Source organism: Bison bison, unplaced genomic scaffold, assembly GCF_000754665.1.
Source record: "Bison bison bison isolate TAMUID 2011002044 unplaced genomic scaffold, Bison_UMD1.0 scf7180017864331, whole genome shotgun sequence".
NCBI lineage: Eukaryota > Metazoa > Chordata > Mammalia > Artiodactyla > Bovidae > Bison > Bison bison.
The window spans coordinates 7,873,656-7,879,173 of record NW_011494903.1 but is presented as its reverse complement, the minus strand read 5'-3'; positions in this window follow the sequence as shown (position 1 = coordinate 7,879,173).

Sequence of the window (5,518 nt, the reverse complement as noted above, 5' to 3'; positions counted from 1 at the left end):
TCTTTGGAACTCTGCATTCAGATGTTTATATCTTTCCTTTTCTCCTTTGCCTTTTGCTTCTCTTCTTTTCACAGCTATTTGTAAGGCCTCCCCAGACAGCCATTTTGCTTTTTTTTACATTTCTTTTCCAGTGGGATGGTCTTGATCCCTGTCTCCTGTACAGTGTCATGAACCTCATTCCATAGTTCATCAGGCACTATCAGATCTAGGCCCTTAAATCTATATACAGGAGGGAACAAAAGAGAATGGTATTAAAAACATGGATCTCTTTTAAATGGCCACTTTGTTAGATCCCTGTCATTTGATTTCCTCCCACCTTCCTGCAACCAGAAGGTACTCACAAACCCCTGTCCAAGATGAATATTCAGGTTGGGCTCAAGTTCTAGCCCTGGTGATTTCTTACTATGTGACCTTGAACAACTTTCATAAGCTTCCCTGATCTATTTCCTCATGTCTAAATGGAAATAGTAAGAGCATATAGCCCAGAGTTTGTTGGGAGGATTTTCAGAGTTAATGCTTGCCAAGTATTGCTCTACATTTGCTGCAAAGTAATCATTGATGAATTTAAACATGTGATCAAAAAAAAAATCACTTGGTAGCTAAATACCTACCAATGGTGGACAGGTACTTTGTTGATCCCTGATGAGCCATGATTCCTGGCTCTTATGACTTTCTGTAATTGCTTTCTGCTTTGACTTTGGACTTGGCTGTGCCATTGAATTATGGATGGAAGTGGGGCAGGGCACAACTTTTAAAAGAATGATGTAGCCATAGGACATGATAAAGACCAGTTGGAAGCAATGAGGTCCAAGATGGCAGAGGATTCAACTTCCAGTGGACCTTGAGACTCACTATAGGCTCATTGTAATACACTAGCATGCTCAATGTCACCCCAACTAGCACCGTGACAGTTCTGAGGCCAACCATAAAAGGCCAAAAAGTGTGTGGTGGCCCAATTCCTGGAAATCCCTGCCCCGTCCCCAAAATAATTGGAATAACCTTTCCACTCATTAGCCGATGAAATTATCCAGCCCACAAAAACTAACTATGCCTTATTTCAGGGTTCTCTCTCTCTTATAGTCTGAGATGGCCCACCCTCCATGGAATGTGTTTCTCCCAAGGCCTCTTGCCTTCTGAGATGGTCCACACTCTGTAAAGTGTGTTTCTTTCTAAGTAAATCCAGTTCTTACCTATCACTTTGTCTGTGAAATCTTTCACGATGAAGCAAGAACCTCAAATTCATTGGCAATACTGAGGCAGAAGGCAGATGGGCTCCCCATGGGGTAAAGCAATTGGAGATTCATTCTCTACTGACCAAAACTCCAAGATAAGAATAGCATGACAATTATGGGAGGAGGCTGCTCAGACTATACACATTTTTCCTTCCTGAAATCAGGAGACCTCCCCAACCATACATGCACAGAGAAGCTTTTTGGAGGTCAAAGGGGAGTGATGCTAACTAATGCTAGGCTGCTAAGATGCATTTTTGGTAGGATCCACCTTGGCTGAGATGCGTACACACAAACAGAAGGATCCTAAGATATAGCCAGTATGACTGTGAACCAGACAATTCATAATGATTGGCCAAAGGAAATCCAGAAGAAATATCCCATAAAAGTAATTCAAACTGCCTTGAGGGCACAACTCAGGGACTCTCCATCTGAGTCTGCCCATGTATAGATACACACATACTGTACTTTTTCCTCTTAATAAATACTTGTATGACTACTTTCCATCTTTGTGGACATTCTTTTCTGCAAAGCCGAAGAGCCAGGGCCCTTGTCACTGACTACTTGTTTAGTGGCTAGGATCTGGAGCTTTCACCACTGCTACCCAGCCCGTTTCTGGCTGGGAACCGAAGCTCCACTGCAAGCCATTGTAGACTGAGGCCACCCGAGATCAACACCTTTAGCTTTGGCCAATGGGACTGTGGCAAGCATGGTGTGAGTGGAAGCTAGATGAGCACTTGTAGACTGAGGTACATCCCCTTGGAACATTCCTTCCTGGAACCCAGCCACCAGTCCTTGAGGAAGCTCAAGAAACCACAAGAAGGAGATCCAAGATCTCAGCCAACAATCCCCAGCTGACCTCCAACCAGGGAACAACACTAACCACAGCTCTCGGAGAGAGACATTTCAGGTCTGGCCATTCCAGAATCACCTAGTCAACCTACAGAATCATGAGGAATAACAGACTCTACTGTTGTTGCTTGAAGTCACTAAGTTTTGAAGCTGTTGTTTTACAGCAACAATAAACCCAATAAACATTCTTCCCATTTCCATATTAGCAGAATCCCAATTTTATTTGGTGTACAGTGTACCCAGTTTAAAAAAATATATATCTGTGTTCCCTTCCCTTTCAGAGGAAGGCAGCCATGTGATACAATTTTGATCAATAAAATTAAGTTGGATGGGGCTTTCAGAAAATCTTCCTGAGAGGGGCAGACCACACTGGCTATTCGCTCATCCCCTTCTGCCTGCCTGGAACACAGAACTGATACTGTAGGTGGGTTCGTTACTGAATCCAAACTCCCTCTGCTCACTGCACTAGTAACTGGAGAAGCTAGGGCTCAGCCTACAACCTAACAGTATTTCTTCCTTTTAAAAACTCTCTCATTTCTCATCTTTACTCCATGTATGAAAAAGGAAAAAGAAGCAGTCAATCATGATTGCTGCCTAGAAGCTGACAAGCAGCTTTGGGCTGAGAAGTCCCCTCTCTGGGCCACACTGTGAGGGCTCCTGCCGGGATTCAGTTTCTCTGTTCTCACCAGTCTTCTGCAGATCTGGCCTCACACTTGATACTCTAAAATTTTTGCAAGTGCCTCTCTGACCTTGAATTGTTTTCTGTCCCTCTGAACTGAACATGCAAGTAAGAACTTGGAGACTTGAAGCAGAAGGCAGTGTGATCAGGGAGGTGAACTGGGAAGAGAGGGCACACACAGAATGTTCTCATCATCTATGTTTCTTCATATGAGCATGTTATGCTGGATGTGAATGAAGAGTCCTCTTAAGGCACACAGTTTAAATACAACCTTTTAAAATATCCTGCATAAGTCCACAAAGCAAATGTGAAACCTACTCAGACCTCCACCTTCTTCTCTTTGCCCCAAAGACCTGGGTTTTTCAGTGGCAAATTTCCCAAACTAACTCAGTGCCAACCTATCTTCTGATTCTCCCAAATGGCCTCCAAAACTCCCTTCCCTGTTACATATTCAAAAGGACAAACTCCTCTACCTGGTCAACAGTGACCTCCATATCCTCACCACCAGAACCCTGCCCTCTTGCCTCTTAACTGCTCTATTATTGTAAAGCCAATTTGTCATCTTGGCGTTTGTGTCCGGAGGGTTCTAGGAATGCATGGCAGGCGGTCACCATGGCCTCTTTGCTGGCTTCGGCTGGTTTCTGTGCACTTTCCCCGTCCCACCTCGGCTCTGGGGAAGGAATCCGGTCCACAGCGATCTTTCTGGTGGTGGTGCCTCTGCCTTCTGGCATGTCATGGGACAGTCAGAAACATCTTCACAGCCTTAATTCTGTTCTGAAACTCAAACAGGAAGTCTAGAACAAGAAATCGCAGGACTCTTCTCAAAGAAAGCAAAGGAAGAGTGATAACTCGACCTTAGAAGAACCCCACCTCGAATGAGAGAAACCTGCTTACAATGCATGTTTGGATCATTGAGGAATTTGTATTAAAGGCAAAGCAAACAAAGGGTGTGTGGAATTTTGTTAAATATCTTCACAGTAGTGTAGTCGTATGTCTTAAGTATGAACTGTCTGCCATAGAATGTCTCTTAAAAATGTGTTCTCTCGCAAAGTCGAAAGAGCAATTTTGAGAACAAGAAGCAAACTACTTCATGTCTTCTAAGGATGTTAAAGAAAGCCACAAAACTGGGAATGTGAAAATGAATAACAGAAGCCAAATGGCTACCAAACCTTAGAAAAACATAAACAAGAAGCCATAACAGATGCAAAATAACTCATCAGCCAAAGTAGGACACAGATGTATTATGTGTGCACTGTTTAGTTAAGGAAGAAACACAAATTAAAATACCTTATAAGCAGAAGTTGATCTTACTGAAGAAGACAAAAATCTGGAGCTCAGTTTTAGTGCCATAACACAAAACAAATGGACCAGGCCAACAAAAATAGTGGCTTTGTTTTAGAATCACTCTATGAAGAGATCATTCTGAAGCATCAGCTTTTGTAAGGCCCGTTAATAACTTACCCACCCTCTTCACTTAAACTCACTTTGCTTACAATGCTAAATCAAGAACTAGATGCTCCAGGCATGGCTGGGACAGTCAGGACAGCCAATACTGCCATGGTACCCCTTTATGACAATCTAGGGGGAAAATATAAAATACCAATGCCCGGGTCCCACACCAGACCATTTAAACCAGTCTTCCAGGGTGTGAGGCCAAGGTAATGGGGATTTTTAAAGGCAAGTGATTCTAAGGAGCAGCTAAGATTGTGACCCACTGCAGAGGAACCCAGTAAAGCTGCCCCTGCCACATTCATGGAATGATGTACCCTGTTATTACTTCTGACTGTGGAGCTGTAAAAGCCCCTGCTCTTAGCCTTTAGATAATCAGCTGTTTTCTTGATGTTTGTGAGCTCCTCACAATACTACCTCCACAGCCTCAATGGCAAATATTTTCTGGAATTCCTGACATGCACAGCAGAACAACCAACTTGGCACATGGATGGCTCTTTGGATTATCTTACAATGCTCCTTCCAAGAAAGGAGAGGCCATAAAGATGGAGCTTTTGGTATTAGTTGCCTGTCCCAAGGGGATGACACCTGCATTCTCATCTTCTCTCATCCAGTCCTCTGCCAGAATGGAGAGAAGGATGAGAGTCAATTCAAGAGTCGTTTATAAACATAGGTGGCCTGAAAGCAAAGCAAAGTGGTAGTTAAGAGGACCTCTCTGGAGTTGGTCATCCCAAACCTTGATTCTTGGCTCCATTCTTTCCGGCTCTAGGATTTGGACAAGTTGCTGGAACTATTTAAAACTCAGTTTCTGCACTGTAAAAACAGAACAATGCTCTGTCCAAGTTGCTGTGAGAATTAAGATAAATGGCATCTACTAGAACCTCCGTCCATATTAACTCTAGAGCAGACAGTGTTGCATGGCAGTTGAGGGAAGGGTTGAGAGCCAGACTGCCCTAGTTTGAATCACAACACTGCCACTTTCCAGCTGTGTGCCCTTGGGCAAGTTACTTAATCTCTCTGTGCCCCAGTTCCCTCGAGTGCCCCAAAGGGATAATAACAGTACTTATATGTTTGATGTTGGAGAAAGAAATGGTAATTCACTCCCGTATTCTTGCGTGGGAAATCCCATGGACAGAAGAGCGTGGCGGACTACAGTCTGTGGGATCACAAAAGAGTTGGACACGGCCGAGTGACTAAACAGCATAGGTTTGATGTAAGGATTACTTTGACCTAACATTAAGGGGACTTGACATCTCAGTTTTCTCAGGACAGTTTCAGTTTATGCCTCTTGTCCTGATGTTGTGGCTGG